The sequence below is a fragment of the Notechis scutatus genome, chromosome 2 (genome assembly GCF_049901735.1).
Source record: "Notechis scutatus isolate UNSWTSFEM ecotype Mainland chromosome 2, rNotScu1.2, whole genome shotgun sequence".
In the NCBI taxonomy this organism is placed as follows: domain Eukaryota; kingdom Metazoa; phylum Chordata; class Lepidosauria; order Squamata; family Elapidae; genus Notechis; species Notechis scutatus.
The window spans coordinates 84,671,095-84,687,300 of NC_142010.1; the positions used below are offsets into that span (position 1 = coordinate 84,671,095).

Consider the following 16,206-nt stretch of genomic DNA (forward strand, 5'->3'; position numbering starts at 1 on the left):
GGAAAAGAGTATTGGCTTTGTTTGCCACCTTCAGTTACTTATAAAGTAATAAAGGTGGGATAAAAATAATCTCTCTCTCTCCCTCCCTACCTTTCTCTCTCTCCCTCTCCCTCCCTCACTCTCATTCTCATTTTTCATAGTTAAAAATGTAATTAGCAGTGTTATTTTCAGTCTCAAATGTTTTTCCAAAATACTTTTGGGTCTCTGTGTTTTTATATATTGTAGCAGGAATAAACAATTTTGGGAGCTGCTCACACACTGAAAATGTTAATGGCCTCAACATTATAAATTATTTTTTCTACTGGAGTATATGTATGTTCTGAATGAGTTGTTTTCTGTTTGCTCATATTTAAAGGAATAGAGACGCTTGCAAAAGGGTTTTGCACAAGGATATAAATTTAATGAATAATTTACAACATTGCTATTTAGGAGAATATCCTTATTTAAATATGTTGCATTCTGAGTCCCGGTCTTTCTCCCACCCCAAAATTCAAGAATCCTCTTTAACTGAAATGTCTGGGATAGGACATGGTTTAGATAAAAATTTTATCCTTAAAAACCGCATGCACATTTGCACAGTAGAGCAAAGTTTTTCTTCAACTTTCATATGGACAATATGATTTATTTTCTTATGCTTCCTACTTAACTGATCTTGAGAAGCAGGAAGTTCTGCCGGAAGAAAGAAGCAACAAATAATTGAATTCAGGCATTTCATTATTTGGAGCAAATAACTGAGTGGAGGAAAGTACAAATCAGTCAAAATATAATTTAAATATTTGTACACTAAAATATGCAGCTGATAAAGAAGATATTTTTAAAATATACCCACTTTTTATAAGCTGTATTTAAACCAGATTCGAGCTCATAGTATTCATTACATTTATTTCCCACCTTTCTCCGAATTCCAAGGCTCACGGCAGCTTACATTGACCAAATGTTTAATAGATAAAACATAATAAATTAAAGCAATTAAAAATCAAAGCCAAAACTGAAATCAATCATTATAAGAATTAATAATGAAAAACTTGGAGGAAGATGGAATTTTTCCCCACTTCTAAATATTAAGAGAAAAAACATCTTAAGCATATGCCTTCCATAGCCTGGAGCTACAGAGAAGGCCCTGTTCTATATGGTCACTAGTCAAACCATGCGGCCCCCCAACCAGGAAATCTTCAGAAGGGCTTTTCTGCTGTACTTAGGATTCAGGCAGGCTTACAGTGGGAGAGACAATGCCTAAGGCCAATCCCTAAGCCATTTAAGGTTAGCAGCAACATTTTAAATTGTATATGGTAGACAACTGTTACTTAGAACAGATATTTCCATATAGGTGCCATATATTGCAAATACCTTGCACTGTTCAGCAGCTTGGCCACTATATGTAGCCCTAGTTGCAATTTCCTGGCGCTTTTCAAGAGTAGCTCCATATATTTCATGCTAGAGTAGTTGAAATGGACTGCAATTGTATCCAGGGTGTAAAGCATAGATAATTGTAGCTAAGTCCAACCAGCTCAAGAAAAGTTGGAAATAGTCCATTAGCTATAATTGTGTGAATGTGTAGTCCCCACAATGAATGCTACCAAGAAATACACTGTGAGCATTCCCAAAGGGCAAGCCTGCAGTCTTGTCTACAACAGACTTCTCTTTAATGTCTAAATTTAGCTTTTGCCCTTACCAATAAAAATTCTACCTTGTCAGGTTTTAATTTTATCTTATTTCCCCTGATCTAGCCCATTATTAAGTTTAGAAAACTTAAAGGAAGAATAATTGATTGCTTTCTTTGAGTTAGGAAATAGGGGTGGTTCTCATCAGCATGCCTTCAAGCATCTCAGTCTAAAGCTGCGGATGAATTTCTCCAAGGTTTTTGTTGTTAATGTTATGCAGCCTAGGGGGCAAGATAAGAACTTTCAAGAAGAGATTGGACTGCCATTTGTCAGAAATGGTGTAGGGTCTCCCGCTTAGGTGGGGGATTGGACTAGATGACCTACAAGGTCCCTTCCAACTCTGATTATCTGTTATCTGTTATCTGTTAACTCGATAGCACTCCATAGTTGCCTAAATGTCAAACAGTAGCACCTGACACCACCACCTGGCATAACCTGATCTAAAGACTACTACCATTGGGGACCAAGCCCATTCCTCCAACAGACAGACCAGAAGGATACAATGGTAGATACAGTGGTCGGATTCAACTGGTGTAACAATCAGTTTGGTGAGTGCATGCTCCGCACCCATGCACATTGTTTAAAAAAGCCCATTTTCAGCTCTAATACTTACCTTCTACTGCAGCCCCTGTGAATAAAACAGCTGAGCCAAAGCAAACTGCTCTGTCACGGAATCAGCTGTTCTCGAAAACAATGAAATAAAGCCCAGGAAAGAGCAGGGGCAGGTGGGCGGGACCAAATGCTCACTGGGACTACCGGTTCACCCAAACCGGTCTGAACTGGTAGAATCCCACCCTGGGTAGATGTCTGTTGAAAGCTGTTGATAGATCCCAAAGAATTAGCAAGGTTGCAGAGCCCATCTTGCTTCTGATAGAGGCTATCCGTAATTGACCTAAGCAGTCACAGAATTCAATCACTTCTAGGAAAATATCAATCAAGTGTATCCTCAGTCAAAATTGTCTTTGATTTTTTTTAAAAAAAAATAACAATTAGCCTTTCGCAAACCTTTTCCCCAAACTCCAAAATAATTGAATGAGACACCATCCAGTTTGCCAAATAGACAAGAAAAAAGGGTGTTTTTGCCTGCCCAAGTTGACTTTAATTTGCCAGTTGCTAATCTCCCAACTGAACAGAAATAAGGGCAGTTTATCCCAATGTTTTCCACAATCCTCTTTGATGGTCTCCTTTTTGTTCAGTCCATCTCGGTTTATATTCCAACATTTCCTTCACCCGCGTTGCAAAAAGAATCCCTCATGACTGTTCAAACTGAACACAGAAAAGCAGACATTGATCAAACATCACCGTGTTGGATAGTCCTTGCATATTTCTCATTAGCTACTAAAGTCATCATTGCCCAAATATATTGTGGTCAAGCCTCTTTAACACCACTGTTTCTAGGAAGGATATATTAACTGCAGTTAAATGTGTCCAAACAGTTGTGGAACAGGAATGGCAAACCCAAACACAGGCTTTTTGTAAAGGCAATTGCATGAAAACACAGGCATTTGTGATCTACTTGCAAGCTTTATATAAAGAATACTTTTCAAGAGCCAGGTTTAATTCCTTGAAGCTTGCCTATATTAGCTAAAGCTTTCACGCTGAAACTTGTCCTAGTCCTACCCTTTCCTGTATCAAGAGGTTATCCTTCGTAGAGGAACAAAGGCTAGCATTTGGCAGTATTATTGCTTCGTTGCAGCTGGGTGACCTTTATCTAGTGTTTCTAGCAGTAGCTTGTTGGAGATCCATTTCTTTCATCCAAGTAATAATTGCTGCAGGAGCTCCGTGTAGCAGCTGTAAAAAGCTTGGGTCACAGATCTCAACCTTGATAAATTGAGGAAAAGATGACCGCTTCTGTCCCTTCAGTGCTTCCAGTCATTTTGTTGTAGGCTCAGTTGGTCCCCTCTTCTTTTTATCCAACTAAAGAAGCTGGCAGAAACTGGTCTCTCCAGATGAGGACAAAATTGGAGACCAGTTTCTGCTAGCTTCTTTGGTTGACTAAAAGGAGGAGGGGAGAAGCAACCGAGTCTACAACAAAATGACAGTTCTAAGGCAACTTGCCACAGCCAACTCATCCTGGCCAATTCATCACGACCAGCTCGCTGCAGCCAACTTGCCATGGTCAACTCACCATAGCCAACTAGCTGCAGGACAACTCACCGTGGGACGGACAATTTGTTATGGAATATAATATAATTATATTAATATAATTACACTAATATCAAAACAATTGTGGAATATAATCATTAAAGAAAGGATGCCATATGAGGAACAAAATGAAATGTGAATGACAAAAATTAGAATAATTTTTGGGTGAACTTTATCTAGTGTTTCTAGCAGTAGCTTGTTGGAGATCCATTTCTTTCATCTAAGTAATAATAGCTGCAGGAGTTTCATGTAGCAGCTGTAAAAGGCTTGGGTCACAGATCTCAACCTTGATAAATTGAGGAAAAGATTTAAATAATTGAATTGTTGAATTGTTCCATGGTGAGTTGTCCTATGGTGAATTGGATGTGATGAGTTAGCCATAGCAAATTAGCCATGGTAAATTGGCTGTGATGAGTTGTCCCTGTCAAAACCTTCCAAAGCTAACAGTCCCATTCCACAGATATTCTAAGCGGGGAGCAGTTTTTAATCACAAAAGAAGTTAACCATTAAATATGCATTAAATATTAACCTATGAAGATTTTATGCAATTTCTCCTTTGATATTAACAAGTTGATTAAGGGCTTGGAAGGAAAAAATAGTGAAATGGTTGGAGGCATTGGGCATAATTGCCCTGGAAAATAAAAGACTGCAGAGGGTACATGGTAGCTGCTTTCAAGTATATGAAAGCCTGTCAGGGCCAGATTGGGAAGAATTGTTCAGAATTGTTCTAGAAAATAGGAAAAGACACCATGGCTTTAAATGACAAGGAAGTGGGTTTTGAAGGAGATCAGGAAATTCCCTTATGCTAAATTCAACAATGGAACAGATTGCCAAAATCTGTGGTAGATTCTCCATTGAAGATGTTTAAACCAAGGTGTGTAGAAAACTGTTGGGGATGCTACAGTATATACTTTCTGCACTGGAGTTCATGTTGGACTGGGTCATCTCTAAGATCTATTCCAGGCCTTACATTCTGTAATTATATTATTCCTGCAGGATTCATCTGGTAGCCTGGATTTCAAACACAGGTAATCCTTGACTTACCACAGTTCATTTAGTGACTGTTCAAAGTTATAAGGGCACTGAAAAAAGTGACATTTTTCACAGTTATGACCTTTGCAGCATCCCCACGATGATGTGATCAAAATTCAGATGCTTGGTAACTGGTTCATACTTATGACCATCACAGTGTCCCAGGATCACATGATTCCTTTTTGCAACCTTCTGACAAGCAAAGTCAGAAGCCAGATTCACTTAACAACCAGGTTACTAGCTTATCAGCTGCAGTAGTTCACAAAATAATTGTAGCAAGAAATGTTGTAAAATGGGACAAAACTCACATAACAAATGTCTCATTTAACAACAGAGATTTGGGGCTCAATTGTGATGGTAAATTGAGGGCTACCTGAAGTAATTACAGCAGTAGCATGGCAGTTTTGCGGAAACACATAATTTCTCTTAAGCAATTGTTGACTAGATACTTTTTAAAAAGCTTAGAATGCTATGGATGTGGTCTACAATGTTTAATCCTTTGGCACATAGACAATTTGCACTCCAACATTAATGTCTTAGAAATGTAGCAAGAAACTTCCCAGATAAAACCCATGTATAAACATGTTGCATGTATTCATATTTTTGCCAAGTACAAGGTCTAATAATTCATTCCTTGTTTTGTGATTAATAATAGATTCTTTAAGATTATGAATGTCATGTGAAGAAAGGAAATTGTAAATTTAAAAACTGTCTGTCTGTATACAGTGGTTCCTTAGTACTCGTCATTAATTGATTCCAGGAGGTGGGATGAGTACTAAAAATGATGAATACCAATTTTTTTTCCCATGAAGAATAATGTAGTGAGTCACAAGGCAGCCGATACTGACACTGACACTTGTGCATTGAGTACCGAATAAACGATGAGTACCAGGACAAAATGTACACGTCAAAATGTGTTGCATACCAAATTCGAGGAGTTTCAAAGCAGTTGAATACCAAGGTACCACTATATATATGTATAAGTATCGTGTCTATGTCAGTGGTGGGATTCAAATTTTTTTACTACCAGTTCTGTGGGTGTGGCTTGGTGGGCATGGCAGGGGAAGGATACTGTAAAATCTCCAGTCAGAGGTGGTATTTGCCGGTTCTCTGAACTACTCAAAATTTCCACTACCAATTCTCTAAAACTGGTCAGAACCTGCTGAATACCACCTCTGGTCTATGTGTGTTTATGTATGTGTGTGTAGAATGAAATCCAATTTGGTGTGGAGTACATTCTGACCAATAGGTAGATCCTCACTACTTAAAACAAAATAGAAACAAAACCCAAATGCTTTTATTTTGTTAGGTACTATGTTGTAAATATTTAAATGGGGGAGAAGAGAAAATAATGGTAGAAAAGACAGGGAAAGTCACAAAGTATCACTTTCGTCTCCACAAGGATAACTTTTCCATGTGTCAGCCATATATTTTCCTTTATAGGAAAATTGTTCTAACGTTCTAGCATTGCCCTCCTCAACAGATTTTCTATACCAAAAGAGAGAGAGAGAAAGAGAAAAGTAAAATTAAAAAAAGTAAAATTTTTGGATTAAAAAGCAATGTCGCTGTCAAGTTAGGTTTGACTGCTAGTAGCTATGTGGACACTTCCTGTCAGTCTTACCAGGTACAGAAGGCAGGAAATGCAACCGGATAAGCTAATTCTATTTTATTGTAAGTCTACATTAACTGCATCTTGCAAGTCTGAAAGGGCAATTCTCCCACTGACTCCTTTACAACCTGGAAGACTAGAGAGGACGCTTCTGAGCTTCTTGCCCCGCTGACTATCCAGTTGTGGGCTATGCTGTCTTTTATCTCACCATAGGCAGTATCTATGTCTCCCAAGGACTTTCCCACATACAATTACCCCTTCTTATTATTTTCTTGGCAGCATTTTTGGAAACAGCTTTCCAATTCCAACCCTGCTTAGTTTTTTAAAGATTCCCAGGGTTAGTTGAGACAATTATAAATGGCAGCAAATATAATCTGGGCCCACACAAAATTGCTTTGTAGGCCACATTTGAAAACACCTGTTATCATCCAGTGATTATTTCAGGGTTATTCTGAATAAAGCTATCTTCCTATTCCTCAGTCACTGACCTCTTATCATCCAATCTTATGCACTTTGTACTGAAAACTTCTGGCTGTTACCTGTTCTATACAGGGCAGCTGTCACTCTTTGAAAGAAGAAAATGCTAGACCGGGGGTGTCAAACAGACGGCGCACGGGCCGGATGCGTCACGTGCAGGCCACACCCACCCCAGTTCCACAAATGGGAAAAACATTGAGAAACGTCACGTGAAGGCAATGTGATGTGGTGAGTTTGACACCCATATTATAGACTGTGGCTTTGATGCCTGGGGAACTCAATCACCTCGGAGGATTTGTAACCTGGCCATGATTGGTGGGAGCAAACTTGCTTAGCCTTGATCCAATCCCACAAAGTAGCATATGACAAAATATTTTGCCTTTCCCCTCCTTTACACTGTATTGTTAATAGTGGTTGAACTTTGAATAGAAAAGTAGCACAAGCATTTTTATAGGTAGTATAACAGCCACATCTGCTTACTTCTACATTCTGATATTGCTAACATAGTATCAGGAATTTACTTGGCTCTCCAGAACAGGGTGCATTAGTGCAACCTAACCACCTCCCCTCAAAGTGTTAAAAGTGGCTGCATCTCGGAAAGTTTTCTTTGACTGCTGTAAACATTGCCTCTGATTGTCTCCACATGAATATGCATGTGTACAGGCAACACTTCTGTATGCAAAGAGGCATGAGCACACAGACAGGTAATTAGAAGTCATGTTAATGCAATTGAGCCAAAATTGTTGAAGGACATGGTTGCTTTAATGTTTCAGGAAGGGTTTCTTGGCTCGTACAATGCTTTGCAAAGAGTTCCTTTCAGAGTTTTTCCATAACTGTTATTAAAAGCTGTACATTAGAACAGTGCACCATACATTGATAGGTATGGATTGAAATGGAAGGACAGTAGTATATGGCTACATTGAAATAAAATTTCTTTGATTATTATTATTCCTACCTCTCACCAATCTGGGAGTCTTGGACTTCCAATTTCCAAAATCCCTCATCAGCATCAGAATGGGAAAGATTACTTTAAATATCACACCGTTCTGTAGACTTTCATATTAAGATAACAAATACAATGTATACTACATAAGTGGTCTTTAGAATCCAGATGTAGTATTGTAGCTGAACACGTCTAGAAAAAAATCTGTCACATTCCGTATAAATGCATAAAGAATTTATAAACAGTTATTTGTGCCACATTTATCTAGAATACTGCACTGCTGTACAGGGAGCTTCCTCCAACCCAAAGACCCATAGGAAAGTATAGCTGGTCTAGAATGTAGCAATGTCAGCAGCATATTAGTATGCCAATGCTTCACCTTGCAAGCTGCGCTGGTTACCAATTCCTTTCCAAGTGCAACTCAACTAGCTGTTTGTTATTTACAAAGCCATTCATGGCTTGTGGCCTGGATCATTATGGAAGCCACTTACCTCCAATTGTTCTGAATGTCCTATAAGAACTGGCAGAATTGGTATGCAGGGTTCCAGAGGTCAGCCTTCCCTGTCACCATAGTCCTCCCAAGGTCCATTTGGCTCCAACAGATTTTGTCAAGTGGACCATCAGGAATTTTTGCTCTTTCCCAGAGACATTTTGTGAATCCACGTGTATGTCTGTTATCTTAATTCTTGTACTCCCCATGGGCTGCTACTTTTGTATTGGTTCCTGTACACTTTCCATTTTTATGATGTTTTGAAGTATGGTATAGACCAGGGGTCGCCAACCTTTTGGACCTCAGGGACCACAAACTCATAATTTTAAATCCCAGGGACCACTAACCGGTTAAGTGGGCATGGCCTAAATTATGGGTGTGGCTTGGTGGTCATGTGACTGGCTGGGCATGGCTTGCATGTAAATATTATAAATATTTATATAAATATTGAATGTTTTATATAAAAAAGAGCAACTTTTACCCAAAATCAGGCAAAGCAGGCAGGCAGATTGAGTTGCTCACAGAATCACAGATTCATTCAGAAATCTATCTATCTGCCATTGGCTAGCTCAGTCAGTCACACAAAATTTGCTTGCAAGCAAACTCACAAAATTAACTCATAACACATCATGTATGTAAATATTGATTTTTTTTTATAAAAAAAGCAACTTTTATCCAAAATCAGCAAAGCAGGCAGATTGAGTTGCTCACAGAATCATTGAGTGATCTATCTATCTGCCATCGGCTAGCTCAGTCTCAAATTTGCTTGCCGTGAGTCTGCACTGAATTTGCTTGCAAGCAAACCTTCAGTCCTAAGGGAGATTCAGCTCTGCTTAGCTAGAAAGCAAGAAATCCAACCATTTCCTGCTTCCTAGTTAATCTAAATCTCCCGGCACAGCAGGACAGATGATGGTTGGAAAAAGGAAAAATAGCAACTTAGCAGACAAGTTTGCTGGGTAAGGAGTGAGTGGGTGGGGAGGGTTACCGCGGGCCATGTGGGCTGAGCAGCCTTGTATTTCTGCACAGCCTGGATTAATTGCTTTGAGGGGCGGTGCTCTGGGGTGAGATTTCTCTGCGGCCCACCAAAATTTTATCATGGCCCACCAGTGGGCCACGGCCCACCGGTTGGCGACCGCTGGTATAGACTGCTTTTGGTCAGTACCAACTAGTCCTATAATATAGGCCCAATAAATAAGATGCAGGTGCATCTTCAACAAATGCAAGCTTCAAAATGGTGGACAATCAAAACCCCACCCCGTTTTACATATGTGCAAAATGTGGGTCACATGTTTAAAAGGAGCAGGGCTTTGATTGCCTTGTTGCATCTGTCATTTTGAAGCGAGTTATTATTGTAGCAAATGGCTTGGTTAGGTGGCCTTATAAATTGAATTATTTGTATTTCTATATGGAATATTACAGTTGTGTAATATTGCACAAAAATCTGTTGGTATAGGGATCCCTGTGTACTGGAGTGGCAGGAAGTACAAATTAACCATATTGCATGTAGAACACCAGCAAACATATCTTAGCACCAGCACTTTGTTGTATTTGTTAGCGTGGGTGGTAGGCATTACCAAACACTTATAGTATCATAGAATGGACTTTCGTTAGCAAGTTAATGATTGCCTGGGGACAATCAAGATAGCAAGGATGAAAAGGTGTGTATTCAAAGGCATACAGTATGTTAAGTCATCTATTTCTGGAGAATGATTAAAATAACATCATTAAATTCAGAAGAAAGATAAATATCTGGAATACTGTGTATTTTGTGCTTTCTTTCTGAGATATGTAGAAACACATCTCAGAAATGTTCCTTACATTTCCATACACTTCTCCAAAAGTTGTTACTTTTCATATGCATTTGAAATGCTTTTCTGGGAATAGGTACAACGTGTCTTTGGACTGGAGGGCAGCAGATTTTAAAGGGTGGTCACAATATTGTTACACTGGGATGTGATTGGCTCTTAGAGGCACCAATATCATTTCAAAGTTCAAGTTTCAAATTTCAAAAAAATTACTGCAGGTGAACAGAGTCAGTTTCCATCTTTGCTGAGACTCATTCAGAAAATCTTCTTCTATGTCTGTGATGAGTTTGTATCTTTGCGGACAACATATAGTGAAGAATAGTACATATTGAAAGAGTTGTGGTTAATTTGTGAGATACTGTATAGTGCTAGCTGGGATTGTACACAGGAAGACCTAACAACTATGCTGCAGGCAGGCAGCAATAGCTATGCTGGAACTGTGGGGAAAAAATCCAAACCTGAGCCAAATTGCCCTAAGAAGTTTTGATTTCGTTGGGACTGTTACTTGGAACCTTGACAATTGCCCTACTGAAATCCTGGGCGTGTTTTAATGCAATTTTGGAATATTTTAGTATTGATTGATTGATTTTCTGATCCTTATTAGTTTTACAAGTACCTCAAGGTGGCAAATATATCCAACATATCTTCCTCCTCCTATTTTCCCCACAACAAGACTTACCTCATGAGGTGAGTTGGGCTGAGAGAAAGTGTCTGGCCCAACCCAGCCATATTTCATATCATCTTTTCTTTCTTCTAAAATTGTCAATTTCACACTCTAGCATTTGAAACATGCCCATCTTGGAGACTTTCATTTAAATTGTCTGATAAACCTTCCAAGACAACTCCCTGCTGTACAAATGGGGAAAATGAAGCCACCTCAGCTTGTTCACCTGTGTTCTTCCCCCCTTGCTTTACTTGAATATTATTTAAATGACCTTCCTTGAAACATTGGTACAAAAAACTGTTCTGCTGAAAAGAAAAGAAAAAGAGTTGGAGGCTTATACATGATCTTTGAAGACTAAGAATTTACATTTTCCCTCCATCCAAGAAAACAAATGTCAAGTATGTACAACAGTTTATATCTTTGAAAACAATGTGCTCTAGTCTAGTTCATCAAAGTGTCAACAGGTATCCTTCAACTTACAACCACTCATTTGGAGACTGTTGAAAGTTACAATGGCACTAAAAAAGTTACTTATGACCATTTCACACATTTATAATTGTTGCAGCATTCCTGTGGTCATTCAGATCCTTGGCAATTGGCATGTAGTTATGGTAGTTGCAATGTCCCAGGGGCATATCTCCCGCCTGGTCTTTCCGGGCTGGTTGAGCTGGCCTGGCTGTTTCTTTCTGGTGAGGCTTCGAGCTGGCTGTTTGCTGGTGAGTATTGCTGGTTATTTTCTATTTCTTCTTGTCCCCTGTGTATTCCCTCCCTCTTGGTTTGTGTCCATGGGGTCGCCTGTGTTTGCTTGCGTGTCGGTTGTGTTTCTTATTCTTGATCTTAGTTGATTGATGTGGCGTTTCCATGTTTGTCCGTCGGTTGTCTGTAGCCGGTAGGAGTGTGGTCCTGTCAGCTGGGTTATGGTTGCCGGTACCCATAGTGGGTCTCCGTGAGGTTTTTTGCATAGATCATGTCGCCTGGTGCAAAACCCAGTGCCTGCTGGATGAGTCTGGGGTTTTTTTCTGGGTTGTATGTGGGGTGTAGCCTGTCAAGTGAGGACCTTAGTTTTCCCCCATCAGTAATTCTGCCGGGCTTTTGTTTGTCGTTGTGTTTGGGGTTATATGTTGTATTAGGAGCATTTTATTTATTTTTTCTTGTATGTCCCCGTGTTCGATTTTTTGAGGGTTCTCTTTGTAAATTGAACCATCCGTTTCTGCCCTACCATTGGCCGCCGGATGCGCCGTCGCTGTCAGTGCGTGTCGTATGCCTCGCTCTGCTAGGAATTTTTCGAATTCCAGCGAGGTGAACTGGGGTCCGTTGTCTGACACGATGACATCCGGGAGGCCGTGGGTTGCGAAAAGCTTGTTTAAGACCTTGGTTACCGCCTGTTGTGGTGGTCTTCATGTTGCTTACCTCCAGCCAGTTGGAGTAAGCATCCACCGTGATGAGGAATGTGTTCCCTTCTGTGGGCCCGGCAAAATCTATATGGAGTCTCGACCATGGCCCCTGGGTGTTTCCCATTCTAATATTGGTGCTGCGGGGGATTTGGTCTGGTTTCTTGGCAGCTGCGAGCACTTGGCTACCCAGGCCTCGATCTCCTTGTCCATACCTGGCCACCAAGCGTAGCTTCTGGCCAAAGCTTTAGTCCTCACAATGCCCGGTGCCCTTCGTGTAATAATTTTAATACTTTCCTTGCAATTTTTCCGTATGACCACCTCTGTCCCCCATAGCAAACAACCTTTCTGTAGTGACAGTTCTGTTTGCCGGTTTCGGAATGTCCTGAATGCTTCATCGTTGTCTTTCTCTGGCCATCCCTTTTCTACCCATCAATACCCGCGCCAGACGCCTGTCTTTATTAGTCTCTCGGGCAATGTCTGACGCGTTATGGGTAGATCGGCAATGTCTCTATGCTGAGGGTGGTCGCCGTGGGGAGCTGGGTCCGTCGTCTAGGTCGGGAAGCGGTGAGCGGCTCAGCGCATCTGCATGGGAGATCGCCTTACCGGGTCTGTGTGTGAGCCGGTAGTCGTAGCGGCGAGGAACTCGACCACCTTGTCATCCTGGGGGATAGGATGTTCGGGGTGGCCTTGTTCCCGCCAGGATGCCCAGCAGTGGCTTGTGGTCCGTGATGATGGTGAATCGGCGGCCGTAGAGTACTGTGGAACTTCTTTACCGCTACATGCGGCGATGGCCAGTGCCTCCTTGTCTAACTGGCTGTAGTTTCTTTCGGTTTGCTGAGTGTTCTCAAAAGAAAGCGATGGGTGCTTCTTTCCGTCCGGAAGTGTATGGCTGAGGACGGCGCCGACGCCAAAGGGTGAGGCGTCGCATGTGACGGCGATGGGTAGGGTCTCATTATACTGAATGAGGACGGCATCCGAGGTGAGCAGGTCTTGGTGTTCTTGAATGCGGTGTCCTCCCGTTTCCCCAGGTCCATTTGGCCGTCCTGTCCAGGAGCCTATGCAAAGGCTCCGCCGTGGTCGCTTTTTGGGGCAAGAACACATTGTAAAATTTAGCAGTCCCAGAAATGCCTGCAGCTCTGTTTTGTTCTTGGGTGTGGGGCTTCCTTTATGGCTTTGATTTTGCTTCCAGTTGGGTGGATGCCATGTAGGTCTAGGAGGTACCCAGGAACTCGACTTGCTCTGTGCATAGCTGGCATTTCTCTTCTTCACCTTTAGCCCGCCCTTTGAATTTTTCTAGTACCTCCCTTAGGCGACCCTCTAATTCTTCCTGGTTGGCTGCCAACACTAATACATCGTCAAAATAGGGACCACCCCCTTGATTCCTCGCAGCAGTCTCTCCATGAGGCTCTGGAAAATTCCCGGGGCCACGCTGACTCCAAACTGGAGTCGGTTACAACGAAACGCCCCGGTGGGTGACTATTGTTTGCGCCTCGGCGGTTTCTTCATCGACCGGCAGTTGCTGATAGGCTTGCGCCAGGTCGAGCCAAAGAAAGACCTTGCCCCCCCAGCGAGTGTAATAGGTGTTGCACTACTGGGACGGGGTAGGCGCTTTGTTGCAGGGCGCAATTGAGGGTGGCCTTATAGTCCCCGCAGATCCTTACTGACCCATCTGGCTTGACTGGGGTGACTATAGGGGTCTCCCACCGGGCATGGTCGATTGGCTGCAAACCCCTGTTGACGAGCTTGTCAATCTGCTCGTCTATTTTCTTCCGGAGTGCAAAAGGCACCCGTCTGGGTTTAGGCGTATGGGGGCGACATTTGGGTCTAGGCTGAAGGAGATAGGGGCCCTCGGTACTTGCCTAGGGTGCCGTCGAATACTTCTTGGAAATCCTCGCCAGTTGCTGCTCCCAGTCGGCCTCTGTGGTGTGGTTTATTCCCGTGACCTCGATTCCGAGTGGTGCGAACCATTGGAGTCCTAGGAGGCTGGGTCAGTTTCGGTCCACGATTGTCAGGGAAGCTTCATGGTGCGGTTCTTGAAAGTCACCTCGAACTGTCCGGTCCCAATGACGGGATGCGGTTCCCTGATAGTCCTTGATGATCAGCTTCTGGTTCTCCAGTCCTCTTTTCTGGATGTTGGACACCAGTCGCTTGAGTTCTTTCCAGGCGACCATGGAGAGGTAGGATCCGGAGTCTACCTCCATCCGGCATGGCTCGCCCTCGATGCTCACCTCCACGTAGACCTTCCGGGCATCAGTGGTTTCGGCATGGCCGATGGTGACCGTCTGGTGGGTTTCTTCTCTCTGGCGGCCTTCCCGCTCCGTCGCCCTCGGTTGTCTCGACTCCAGCGATTGTCGGCTTGGCGATCTCTGGTCCTCGGGGGTGTGCGTCTCGTCCCCGGCTGCTCGGTTCTCGCCGGCGGGGCTGTGTGTTTTTCTGAGTCGGCAGACTCGGGCGATGTGGCCCTTCTTGTTGCAATGCCGGCAGATCGCGTCCGATGAACCAGCATTCTGATCGAAGGTGATTTCCCACCCGGCGCACTGGTTCCCCGACTTACGACCCCGCTGATCTCGTCGGTCCCGTCCTGTTTGTAGCCAGTGGACGTCTTCCTCCTCGTCCGTGGTATCGAGGCGGATTCCAGGTCCCCGTGGTGTGTGGTGGTCTCGGTCGGCTTGCCTCGGGGTTTCAGTGCGGTCCCGTTGTCTGCTCCTCCGAAGTCTGGCTGCTGACTTCCGGGTGGCTTCAGCAGCGGAAGCTTCGCCAGGGCGTCCCGAGGTCGATGTTGCCTTTGCCATCAGTCGACTTTTCAGTGCCTGATCTCTGAGGCCTAGGACCACGCGGTCTCGGAGGGCATCGTCCAGGTCCCGAACTCGCACATCCCCCTAGGTCCCGCAAGGCGGCTATGAAGTCGCTGATGCTCTCGTCCTGCCGCTGGTTTCGCCGATAGAACTCGTCCCGCCGGATGAGGATGGGCACAGCGGGGCGTAGTGGTTCCGAAGGAGTGGCTCGAGATCGGCCCAGTCCATCGCCTTCACATCCTCGGGCTTGCGAGGGCTTTGGCCATCTTAAACACTGCAGGCCCGCAGTGTGTGAGGAAACGCCCTTTTCTTCTGCCCATTCGCATCCTTCAAATTGCTACTTTCGAGGAACATTAGAATCTATCCGTGTACGATTCCCAGTCCTCGGTAGCCGGGTTGAATGGTGCTGGTGGGGTCATGCTGGCCATCTTGTCGGTCTTTGTCTTCCTCGGGACACGTGCTCGGTGGTTATTCTCTGGATCCCACCTTCGCCGCCAGTGTCGTGTCCGGGCGCGGGAAGGAAGCTCGGAGTCAGTGACTGGGTTTCAGCTCTTTATTATGCTCCGGTTACAGCTTGGGCTTGGAGGGAAGAACTGCGGCTTTATTCCCAAGCCGCGGCAGCAGCGGCCAATGGCACCGCTTGAATCTCCGCGGTTAGTTTCCACCAATCGCGGGGATTCGTGAACGGCCAATCAGTGCGGCTCACTCGCCTAATCCGGTCGCTGCGCGCTTCAGCCAATCGCAGCGCGGGCTTGCGAGAATGTAAATGACTGTACAGAACACATATAATCCTCTTTTGCAATCTTCTGACAAGCAAAGTCAGTGGGGAAACCAGAGTCATTTAACTGAGTTAGTAACTTAACAACTGAGTGATTCACTTAACAGCTGAGGAAAGAAAGGTTGTAAAATGGGGCAAATTTTACTGAACAACTGTTTTGCTTAACATAGGAAATTTTGGGCTCAGTTGTGGTCATATCTCAAGGACTATCTGTACTGCAATCAGTCTGGTATCAAATGAGGAAGCTGTGTTACTTCAACTTAGAACAACTCCCTCTGTCAAGTTTCTCACTCGAGAATTAACAATTCACTTGAGGCTAAGAGCGGAGGTTATCTGTTTCCCTATTCATAATGCTGAGTAAGGATTTTATGAATGAATAAATTTTATTAAAAGACGATTTTACCATCCAGTCT

At 43.3% G+C, this 16,206-nt stretch overlaps 1 long non-coding RNA gene across 3 annotated transcripts in view; it reads left to right on the plus strand.

Moving 5' to 3' along the window:
• Window positions 1-16,206, plus strand: part of LOC148132109 (uncharacterized) — a 59,356-nt gene that overhangs the window by 5,361 nt on the left and 37,789 nt on the right. For all 3 annotated transcript variants that reach the window (XR_015747597.1, XR_015747595.1, XR_015747596.1), the window contains exons 2-3: window positions 2,039-2,209; window positions 5,651-5,799. This is a non-coding gene — a long non-coding RNA (uncharacterized LOC148132109). The remainder of the gene's footprint in view (window positions 1-2,038; window positions 2,210-5,650; window positions 5,800-16,206) is intronic.